The sequence below is a fragment of the Pseudorca crassidens genome, chromosome 3, assembly GCF_039906515.1.
Source record: "Pseudorca crassidens isolate mPseCra1 chromosome 3, mPseCra1.hap1, whole genome shotgun sequence".
Classification (NCBI taxonomy): domain Eukaryota; kingdom Metazoa; phylum Chordata; class Mammalia; order Artiodactyla; family Delphinidae; genus Pseudorca; species Pseudorca crassidens.
Genome location: NC_090298.1, coordinates 144959048 through 144971351, shown reverse-complemented (window position 1 = coordinate 144971351; position 12304 = coordinate 144959048).

The following is a 12304-nucleotide window of genomic DNA, read 5'->3' as shown; positions in this document are numbered from 1 at the left end:
ACATCACCAACATGACCTCCTTTGTAGAGACTTCCTAACAGTAGCAGACAGGGCCCTTGACCACGGCAAGGCCACCATTTCAGAGCATGCTGGGGAATCTTCCCCATAGAGGGGGTCTCCCACCCACTCTGCCAGCCTGACCCTCAGGTCCCCAAAATGTGAGGAGGTCACCCAGACCATCGAAACCTGTGTGCAACTTCTCCAGGTTGATCACCTGTGTCACCCAGAGCACCAGATTCAGGGCCTGGAGGCAGTCTCACCCCTGCACCACACTCACTGGAGGATGGTGGCCCAAGCTCTCCACCCCTGTGTGGTGTTGGATGAGGGAGTGCACACCCAGGGTCACTGGGAAGATGTCCTGGCTCATAGCAAGGCCTTGGGACAGCATGGGTGTCCCGAGAGGGAGGAACCATGAGTGAACTTTCCTGGGAAGGGTACCAGGAGTAGTTTCCAGAACCATCTACAGCCCTCTACTCCGTTCTTCCGCCTTTCCTGCCCACCCTCTCGTTGTCTCTTTGCCTTTCTCTAAGACACTGCTCAGCCCCACTTTAGGGCCAGAGAGACCTGGGTGAGAATCCAGACTTGGCCATCACTAGCTGTGTGACCTTAGCCATTTTTTCTTTCTCTAAGTCTCTTTCTTTCTCTCTCTGTAGAAATACATCAGAATAACACCAGCCGTGTTTCACGTTGTTGGATATTAAGGCATCGTGCTTTGAAAGTACCTGGTACAATGTCTGACACAGAGTAATCATTTGATAAAATCACGGCTGTGGTGACATTTATTCATAAGTGTCCAGACACAGGAACGTTTCCTTGGGTGACTGTGAAGCCCTTTCCCCAGATGCCCAGTAGGTGGTAGCAGAGACTCCTTGTTAAATGAAACCTTCCTAGCCCTGGTGAGACGTTGAGCCTCCTGAGAGCATCCAGGGCTGTTAAGCCCATCAGCAGGTGCTTCTTGCGTACCCCAGCAAAGCACCCAGGCCCAGGGGCAGTGGGAATAAGGGGGAAGGGCCGTAACTTCTGGCCAGTGGACAGGTCAAGAAGGAGAGTACTGACCACCTCAAAAGAAAGCTCGTTTTCAATTCTTTTGCATATATACCCAGAAGTGGGATGGAGGGATCATATGGTAGTTCTAGTTTTAATTTCTTGAGGACACTCCATACTGCTTTTCATAGCAGCTACACCATTTTGCATTTCCACCAACAGTGCAAAAGAGTTCCAGTTTCTCCACATCCTCACCAACACTTGTTTTCTTTGTTCATTTATTTTGTTTTATTTCGTTGATAATAGCCATCCTGACAGGTGTGAGGTTTTGAAGATTAGTGACGTTGAGCATCTTTTCATATACCTGTTGGACATTTCTATGTCTTCTTTGGAGAAATGTGTATTCAATCCCTTAGCTCATTTTTTAATCGGGTTACTAGTTTGAGTTTTAGGAGTTCCTTATGTCTTTTTCTTTAAGTATTTTATTGTTGTAAGAACACTTAAGACGACACTTAAGTCAGATAAAGACAAGTATCATATGATATCACTTATATGTGGAATCTAAAAAATGATACAAATGGACTTCTTTACAAAACAGAAACAGACTCACAGACTTAGAAAACAGACTTATGGTTACCAAAGGGGAAAGGGATAAATTGAGAGAAAGGGATTAACAGATACAAACTATCATACAAAAAATAGATAATCAAGAAGGACCTACTGTATAGCATAGGGAACTCTACTCATTACTCTGTAATAACCTACACAGGAAAAGAATCTGAGGAAGGATAGATATATGTATATGTATAACTAAATCACTTTGCTGTACCTGAAAGTTATACAACATTGCAAATCAATTATACCCCAATATAAAATAAAAATTTGAAAAAAAAACCCACTTAAGATGAGATCTACCATCCTAATAGATTTTGAAGTGCACAATGCAGTACTGTCAGCTACACACACAGACTATACAGCATATATATAGAACTCACTCATCTTGCATAACTGGAACTTTATACCTGTTGATTAGCAGCTCCACTCCCCCCCAGCCCTCAGGCCCCGGCACCCACTATTCTCCTCTCTGTCTCTATGAATTTAACTACTCTAGGGACCTCATGTTAGTGGACTCATGCAGTACTTGTCCTTCTGTGGTTGGCTTATTTCACGTAGCACAATGTCCTCCAGGTTCATCCATGTTGTTGCTTTATTGCAAGATTTCCTTCCTTTCTAAGGCTGAATGATATTCCATTGTATGTATCCATCACATTTGCTTTATCCATTCTTCTGTCCGTGGACATTTAAGTTGTTTCCACATCTTGTCTATTGTGAATAGCGCTACAGTGAACATCAAACTAAAAAGTTTCTGCAAAGGACACAATGAACAGAGTGAAAAGGCAAAGAAAGAAAGAAAGGAAGAAAGGAAGGAAGGAAGAAAGAAAGAAAGAAAGAAAGAAAGAAAGAAAGAAAGAAAGAAAGAAAGAAAGAAAGAAAGAAAGAAAGAAAGAAAAGAAAGAAAGAAAGAATGTTCTGGTGAAAACCACCACTTAAAAATCTGAAAAAAGATGGTGGGGAGAAGCCCAGGAGAAGGTTTGGGGCTCCCGAGCCCCAGCCACTCCTCCACAAGTCTCCACTGCCCTTCTCACCCCTCCTTCATCTCTTCCACTTCCTTCCTCCCTCCTTTCCTCTCTTCCTTCCTTCTCTCAACAAATATGCACTGTGTACCTACTGTGTGCTCTGTACTATGAGCTGGGAACACAGCAGAGAGCAAGACAAATGCTGTGCCCTCTAGAACCTGCAAACTAACCATGAGACACAGAATAATCAGATAAACTGAAGGGACAAGAAAGATCCTTCCAGATTCTGTCAAGTATCAGGAGAAAATAAAACAGAGTGATGGGATTCAGTGCCCAAGGAGAGGGATGAGGAGTGTGGCGGGGAGACGGGCCAGGCTTAAGAGCATCCCCACATACAGACTCCAGGCCTGCATCTCCAAGCAGGCCCAGCGCCCAAATGACCTTCCCAAATGCAATGTGACCACATCCTGCTGTTCTCTGGACTCCTTCAGCTCCCCCCGTGGTAGAGGATGAAGCCCTAGCTCTGGACTTGACCTTCTCGCTCCTTCATTCACTGACCCCTACGGACCTCTCCAGCCTCCTGCTTCAACCCCCAAGCCCTGCACCCTGCACCATCACCCTGAGTGTTCATATTTTCCTGAACAAACACGTGGTGCGTGCTCTCAAAGGCTGAACACTTTTACATGGGTGGAGTCCTCTGTCAGGGTCACCTTCCTGGTCTTCTTCACCCCAATAATTCCTACATGGTCTTTAACATGTAGCTCCGGGGACTTCCTTGGTGGTCCACTGGTTAAGACTCCACGCTCCCAACGCAGGGGGCCTGGGTTTGATCCCTGGCCAGGAAACTAGATCCCACATGCTACAACTAAGAATTCGCATGCCACAACTAAAAGATGCCGCCGCAACTAAAGATCCTGCACGTGGCAACGAAGATCCCGCATTCGGAAACACAGATCCCACATGCCAGAACTAAGACCCAGCACAGCCAAGTAAATAAAAAAATAAATATTAAAAAAACCAAAAGACAAAGAAAAGATGTAGCTCTGCCTTTAGCAACAATCTCTGAGCCACCCACCCGCACCTAGGCTGGTAAGGCTGTCCCACACCCCTCTGCTCCGATCACAAGCTATGCTGAGCTCTACCTTCAGGGCAATTATCACAAGGTAGCAATTGTCTGGTTACTAGTCTGCCTCCCCAACTAGACTGTGAATTTCAGGAGGATGGGCTTCATGACTTATTCACCTCTAGAGCTACGGTACCTGGCACAGCACCTAGATGGAGTCTTTATTATTTGTGGAAGGAGGGAAGGAAGGAGAGAGGGAAGAGAGAGGAAGCGTAGGAGGGAGGATGAGAGGGAGGGAGAGAGGGAGGGAGGGGGAAGGAAGGGTGAGAGGAAATAGAGCATTTTACAACTGGCAAAGTGTTCTTTCACCTACATAATTTTATTGAAAAGCTGGGACAGCAAGGAAACCTGCAGGGAAGGGTCCACACATCACACCATAAGACTTTGATGATTTTTGCTCAATCCGCAGACCACTGTTTTTAACCTTAATCTTTGTTTTTAATTGGCTCACTGAACCAAATTAATCTTAAGAGGAAATGTTGCATCACTACCCTGAGCGGAAGACTAGGATCACCTCCCATCAACAAAAAGTTTTCATAAAAATGAGTATAGGGGCTTCTCTGGTGGCGCGGCGGTTGGGAGTCCGCCTGCCGATGCAGGGGACGTGGGTTCGTGCCCCGGTCCGGGAAGATCCCACGTGCCGCGGAGCAGCTGGGTCCGTGAGCCATGGCCGCTGGGCCTGCGCGTCCAGAGCCTGTGCTCTGCGACGGGAGAGGCCACAACGATGAGGGGCCTGCGTACCGCAAAAAAAAAAAAAAAAGAATATAACTGGTGCTTACCATGTGCCAGACACTCTGCCAGGCATATTACTAACTAACACTATGAACTAACATTAACTTGTTCACCTCCAGAACAATCTTATTGGGGTACCATTATATCTCAAATACATAGATGGGGAAACTGAAGCACAGAGGTCTTAAGTACTCGTCCAATGTCACAGCTAGAAAACAGCAAGGGTACCATTGGAAACCAGGCAGCCTGGCTCTAAGAAACAAACATAAATAAAACAATGTCCTGTCTTCCATCTGAATATTATTGCCTTCTTCAGCTCTGTGCCTGAAGCCTCTCTCTTTGTTACAAAGGGAGATCAGCAACTGCTAAAGTGGCATTAAAGCCACAGTAGCACGAACCTGAGGCTTTCTGACTGAAGTAATCCAACGATGGAAGGGGAATCAGAAAAAGAATGGATTTCTCACAGTGTAATTTACTGTTATTTCATGTCAAGTCTGGAAAATTGTCTCTGCTCGAGCCGGCAGTGTTACAGCCCACACTTTGGGAATCTGAAGCAGAAGGAGCTCCCGGCAGTATCACCAGCACCCTAAGCATTTTCAGCTCAGAATATTGTCCAAAATCGTAGGAGGCAGAGCCAGAGAGGAAGTAAGCAAGGTGCAAAATCAACAAGAATGGTCAAAACTCTAATATTAAACAAATAAAAGCAAATTAATCTAACTGTATAGCAAATTGATATATCATTGTGATATCATGAGACCACAGAGAGGGGAAAAAGAACAAATCCAAAGAACCTCTTAACACAGCCAAAACACTGTGCTGCCCTTGACCTAAAGACAGTAGAACCGGAAAGAAGGCCTAAACTTTATGTAACAGGTTTACTGTGGTTCACCAGGTCTGAAACTGTATTGTGGTTATTATAGCACTGAGCAAATCAGCAAATACATTGATGTTCTTGGCAGTCAGGGTTTCCAGCAAGGGACGTATAAATATGGGAGGGAGAAAATTCCTGTGGTGTTAGACTGGAATTTGAGGGGGTAGTATGAGCTCATGCTGTAAATGTATTTAAACACAAACGAATGTTGATTTCCAGCTCTGTCTGTTGAAAGGGCCGGGGTCAATGACACCCCAATAAAAATGAGCCCGCCTAGCACCCAGATCTCGGTTTCTAAATATCGTTCCCCAATAAAAGGAACCAGGGCCGGTGGCGCAGTGGTTAAGAATCCGCCTGCCAATGCAGAGGACACGGGTTCGAGCCCTGGTCCAGGAAGATCCCACATGCTGCAGAGCAAACTAAGCCCGTGAGCCACAACTAATGAGCCCACGTGCCTCAACTAACTACTGAAGCCCTCATGCCTAGAGCCCGTGCTCCACAACAAAAAGAAGCCACCGCAATGAGAAGCCCGCACACCGCGACGAAGAGTAGCCCCCGCTCGCTGCAACTAGAGAAAGCCCGTGCACAGCAACGAAGACCACCACAGCCATAAATAAATAAATAAATAAATAAATAAATAAATAAATAAATAAATAAATAAATAAATAAATATTTTAAAAAAAGGAACCAGGGCCATTTGGGGAAATGGATGATCCCAAGTTTGGAACAAGAAAAATACAAGATGAGCCTGGAACACCAGGTTTTGGCAGAAAGTGAGGAAGTGACCAAAGAATGATGAATCAAAATGATACAGGAGCCAGCCTGAAGAGATCACTGCTGCCAGCGATGGAAAACTTAGGTATTGACTTGTCAGGGACAATTGAGCATTGAATAATGATGGCAATGGATTATAATATACTGAACATAAAAAAAAGAATCCACAAATTCACCCTGATAAATATAAAATAAAGAAAAAAGAAAGGAAAGAAAGGTGAAAGGAAAGAGGGAGGAAGGAAGGGGGGTGGGGGAAGCTCTTCCTTACAGAAGAATTCCAACTAATGAATGAAGAGGAAATGATAGATTTATAAAATCACTCGACAACCATTGTAGTAAAAACTAATTCTTTTGTCATCAATGGATGCTGGAGAATCATCAGGTTGGAATCATCAAGGAATGATGGAATTAGAAAATCATTTGGCTTCATAAATTGATTTAAGTAAGAGTCATCAGTGGGTGGGAAGTTTGTTGGGGGTGGGCAGGATATACACCCTCAAATCACCAGGCTTCATATTACTTGCTAATCCCACAAGGGAAAAGTGTACCTTCGTCGTGGAGAAATCTGGCAGACCCCAGCTTAGCCGGGAGCTCATTTGGGACCACCGGACATCACGTGCCTCCTGATGTGATGCGCTGAGAACTGGGCAGCGCTGCTGGGGAAGCCCTGCCAAAGAGGCAAGACCTGTATCTGATCCTGAGCAAACAACCTGACAAACCCACACTGAAGGACAAGGACGTGCTATAAAACGGTAGGCCTGTATTCTGCAGAAATGTCACGGTCATGAACGACACAGAGGGCGGAGGAACTAAATGTTCCAGATTAAAGGAGAGAAAGGAGACAGGACAACTGGATATAGGCCTCATCCTGGGCTAGATTCCAGATGGGGAAAAGAAATGCTATCAAGGGTATTATTTGGACAATTGGCAACATTGAATATAAACTGTATATGAGATAGTCATATTATATCAAGTGAATATTGTGATTATGCAGGGGGTATGGAAGTGTTTAGGGGCAAAGAGTCATGATGTCTACAACATACTCCGAAAGGGTTAAACAAAAGAAGGAGAGGGGAGGAGGAAAATGATGAAGGAGAGAAGGAGGGGGAGGGGAGGGGCAGAAGAAGAAGATATATAGAGACATAGAGAGCGAGAGCAAGAGATGAAAGCACATGAAATGGTCAGCTTAGAGCAGGATTTCTCAACCTTGTCCTTACTGACATTATCAATCAGAAAATTCTTCTTCTTGGGCTTCCCTGGTGGTGCAGTGGTTAAGAATCCACCTGCCAATGCAGGAGACATGGGTTCGAGCCCTGGTCGGGAAGGATCCCACGTGCCGCGGAGAAACTGGGCCCATGTGCCACAGCTGCTGAGCCTGCCTTCTGGAGCCCGTGAGCCACAACTACTGAGCCCGCGTGTCACAACTACTGAAACCCGCGCGCCTAGAGCCCGTGCTCCGCAACAAGAGAAGCCACCGCAATGAGAAGCCCGCGCACTGCAACGAAGGGTAGCCCCCACTCGCCGCAACTAGGGAAAGCCCGCACGCAGCAACGAAGACCCAACACAGCCAAAAATAAATAAATTTATTTAAAAAAAAAAAAGAAAGAAAGAAAATTCTTCTTCTTTTTTTTTTTTTTTAGAGTTACACATGGCAATTTCAAGTTCACCACTTGGTTGTAAGGTTTGGGCTGGACATTAGTGATGTAATCTCCAGGGCGATTAGAAGACAACCACCTAAATGCCATGAGATTTAGTACTTTGTCCTAGAGGGAACCCCCTCAGTCTCTGCTGGTATGTGTGTGCGTGCGTGTGTGTGTGTGTGTTTGTGTATATATATATATAATTTATTTATTTACTATATGTATAATCAAGTTGAAATATTTTGTTTGCTGAATAGGCTATATCCTTTCTCTTTCATTTGTCTGCTGGAGAGAGATGTATTAAAAATATCCCAAGTTAAATCGTGGATTTATAAATGTCTCCTTTTATATATGTAGAGGCTATATTTTTAGGTGCATACACACTTATGATAGCTGTGCCTTCTTAAAAGATTTTCCCTTTAATTTCCCTTTAATTCTATGTACTTTCCCTCACAGTCTCTATTAATATAATTGCTTAAAATCTAGTCGTCTGATATTCATATTGCTACACTAACTTTCTTTTGGTTAGTATTTGCACATTATTCATTTTTCCAGGCTTTCGTGTTCAACTTTTCAGTGTGGTTTTATTTCAGTGTATCTAATTTTTTATTGAGATATTATTGACACATAATATTGTATTAGTTTTAGGTGTACAACGTGATGACTTGGTATACACATTTATCGTGAAATGTTTGCCACGGTACCTTTACTTAACATCTATCACCTCACATAGTTACAGTTTTTTTTCTTGTGATGAAAACCAGAAAGTTCCTTGTTGTGAGTGGCAGTCACCACATACAACGCATTGTAGCGTGTTTAGCAGCAGCCCTAGCCTCTACCCACTAGATACCAGTAACAACCAAGAACGTCTCCAGACATTGCCTCTAGCCCTGTCCCCTGGGAGGCAAAATCACCCCTGACTGAGAACCACTGCTCTAGGTGAAGGTCAGAGAGGTGTTTATTGAGCCATTCTTGCAACTTTTCTGTGGATTTGAACATTTTCCAAATAAAATTTTTGAAAGCAACAGACTACACATCAAAGTGTTGGCCGAAATAAAATGAACAATATGAGAGCTGTGAATTCCAGTTTTATTTGGGGACTTACTTAGGACTACAGCCCAGGAGACAGCCTCTCAGCTCTGAGGAACTGCTCCAAAGAGGTGGGTTTGGGGAGAGGCGGGGAGGTGAGCATGTGTGTGATTTTGGAGAAGCGGTATATATAACCATGCAAACCTCTCGGTAGGGTCTCTGCTAGTCTCAACCAACAGATATCTCAGTTAATGATTTTAATGCTTTTCTAAGTGTGGAGAGTTGCAAGAAATTGGGTTCATAACATTTTCTCCTGAAAATATCTAACTACGTGAAGGCCTGTTCTGCCAGTTTTCCCAGAGCACAGAGTGCCTCGTTCCTGATCTCTGCCCCGACCTCCTTTCAGCGGGTGCTGAAGGTCAGCGACCGCAGCGGCGAATGACTTAATTCTTGTAGAGCCAGATAGAACATTCTTTAATTGGCGAAAGGAAGATGGCTGTGGGAGAGGGGGCCGTGTAGATGGCGGGGCCTTTACTCCTCTGGCCGAGTTGCTACAGCTCTGCGGTCCCTGTCGCCTGGGAGCTCCTTGATGGTATATGTCTTTTTCATCTCCATCACCCCACAGAGGGCCTAGCCACAGTGATACGGTCAACACTGGGCAAATTCACAAGGCCGTCATCTACATCTGGGGATCCACTGATTGGCCGTCAGGTTGGACGTGTCACCAGCTGACGGGGCCAGAGCCAAGAGCCAGCTGAGATGAGGTAGAACGTGGAAGCCCAGATCCGAAGCACAAAGGGTAGGCAGCAGCCTGGGAGCTCACAGAGATGCAGGAAGGTGTCTGAGAGCCAAGACTGGGCAGGGACCAGTATGTGGCCTGAAGCTCCCGGGGGGCCCGGCGTGGAGTGTGGGGACTTTTGATGGAACCAGGCAGAGGGGGGATCTGGAGCAGGCAGCAGGGAAAGGAAGCCGATGCAGCCAGTCTTTTTTTTTTTTAATTTATTTATTGTATTTATTTATTTTTGACTGCGTTTATTTATTTTTGGCTGCGTTAGGTCTTTGTTGCCACATGCGGGCTTTCTCTAGTTGCGGAGAGCGGGGGCTACTCTTTGTTGCGGTGGGCATGCTTCCCATTACGGTGGCTTCTCTTGTTGCAGAGCACAGGCTCTAGGCATGCGGGCTTCAGTAGTTGTGGCACAAGGGCTCAGTTGTTATGGCTCGCAGGCTCTAGAGCGCAGGCTCAGTAGTTGTGGCGCACAGGCTTAGTTGCTCCGCAGCATGTGGGATCTTCCTGGACCAGGGCTCGAACCCATGTCCCCTGCATTGACAGGCGGGTTCTTAACCACTGCACCACCAGGGAAGTCCTGCAGCCAGTATATTGAATGGAGACAGAAGAGCCATGCTTGAGATGGGAGGACATTAGGTCTCCAGCTGCAGCCCTCCAAAGACAGCAAGATCCCTGACTGCAGCCCTCCACCCCTGCAGCCCCCATTGCCACCCCAAACTGGACTAATGGAACATTCCAGAAGGAGAGACTTGGACAAGAAAAAGGAGGAGGGGATGGTGGCATCTTGGGACCACAGCCCCTGCATGGAACTAGTATCTCATCTGGTCTGTGCCTGAGAGCAGACAGTTGGCTTGAATCCAGCCTTGCCGGAACATCTGTGGCAGTCCCAGAGCCCCAAAGGCGAGGTTACCAAATACTGAGGAGTCTGACCGCCCTGCCTGACCTGGCTCTCAGCACTTCTCCAACCTCCTCTCACACCACTGATTGGCTCCCTCTTATCACTGCAGCCACACGGGCCTCCTTGCTGCTCCTTACACTAATTAAAGTGGTCTCCTAGCCCCAGGGCCTTTGCACTTACTGTTCCCTCCATCTGGAATACTTTACCTCACATCCTCTTAGGCGTCCTTCCTCACTTGATTCAGCTCGAATAGTACCCTCTGAGGGAGACCCCACCTGACCACCAACCCCAGCCCTAAACCGTTCTACACTGACCTTATTTCTTTCATAGCAGCTATCATTTCACTCCTGAAATGATATTTTTATTTGCTCATGTGTTAACTGTCTCTCTTGCTAGACTGTAAACTCTGTGAAGGTGGAGACTTCGTCCTGTTCACAGCTATAAGCTCTCTAGGACAAGGTCTGGTACATAGTAGGTACTCAATAAATACTTGGATGAATGAAATACTTAGATCACTTAGAATAGTTTTCTGGGTTTTGTTTTTGTTTTTGTTTTTTGGCCACGCTGCGCGTCTTGTGGGATCTTAGTCCCCCAGTTCTCCGACCAGGGATCGAACCCAGGCCCTCAGCAGTGGAAGTACGGAGTCTTAACCACTGGACCACCAGGGAATTCCCAGAATAGCCTTGTTGTTAAAATTGGGTACCCAGGAACTTCCCTGGTGGCGCAGTGGTTAAGAATCTGCCTGCCAATGCAGGGGACACGGGTTCGATCCCTGGTCCGGGAAGATCCCACATGCCGTGGAGCAACTAAGCCTGTGAGCCACAACTACTGAGCCTGCGCTCTGGAGCTCGCCAGCCACAGCTACTGAAGCCCACGTGCCTAGAGCCCATGCTCCGCAACAAGAGAAGCCACTGCAGTGAGAAGCCCGCGCACCGCAACAAAGAGTGGACCCCGCTAGCTGCAACTAGAGAAAGCCCACGTGCAGCAAGGAAGACCCAATGCAGCTTAATTAATTAACTAATTGAATTTTAAAAATACACAACCAAGTAGATATTTGTTTAAAAAAAAAAGTGGGTACCCCAAATGCAGATTCTGACCAGCCCTGGAAAACCCAACAACCCAACGTTATCCTGGAAGAGACCCTCCCTGGAAGCCTCCAGCCTACAGAGCGCACCTCACTGCCCCACACTGAGGACCCATCTATGCCCCTCCTGCCCAAGGGGGCCACACAGTCCAGCCGCCATCCCTTTCTTCCTACTATCCCAGCAATTCTGCTGGGAAACTGCCAGAGGTGGGCAACTCACTCCCGCAACGTTGGGCAAGGCACAGGATTGGGCGGGGGCATCACTGAGGGAACCCTCTTGCTCACCAGAAGGGCCCCTCCCAGCAATGGCAGGGCTAGAAAGGTGACTGTCCCTTTAGGGAGAGCACAGGTTCTCAGTCCCCTGCTGCTGCAACAAAGCTTCCAGTTCAAGATCATAACCTTCCCATTAAGACCTCAAAGGGCATAGGTCCTGGTTCTCAGAGTCATCAACGCTTTTCCTCAATCCTGCTCCCACCCAAAGCCTTCCTGAGGTCCCCACTGCCCTCAGAGCGAGTGTAACCCCTTACCTGGCATTCAGGTGCTTCATGACCTGGAGCTGCTGCTATCCCTGGCAGCCCCGCCTTCATCCCACACCTGCTCACCTGGCTGCTCACATCTCCAGGGTACCCGGGCCCTTTCACAGCCCCAGGAGTCTGCATGAGTTGAGCCTCTTCCAGGACATCCTCCTGGCAGGGATGGAACTTGTCTCTCCCATGGCTGTGTTCCAAGCCATCTCTGCACACCCTGTCCCAATAGCAATAGCAAACCTGTCTTGAGCTTCCCACGAGCCCTGCATGTTCTAAGT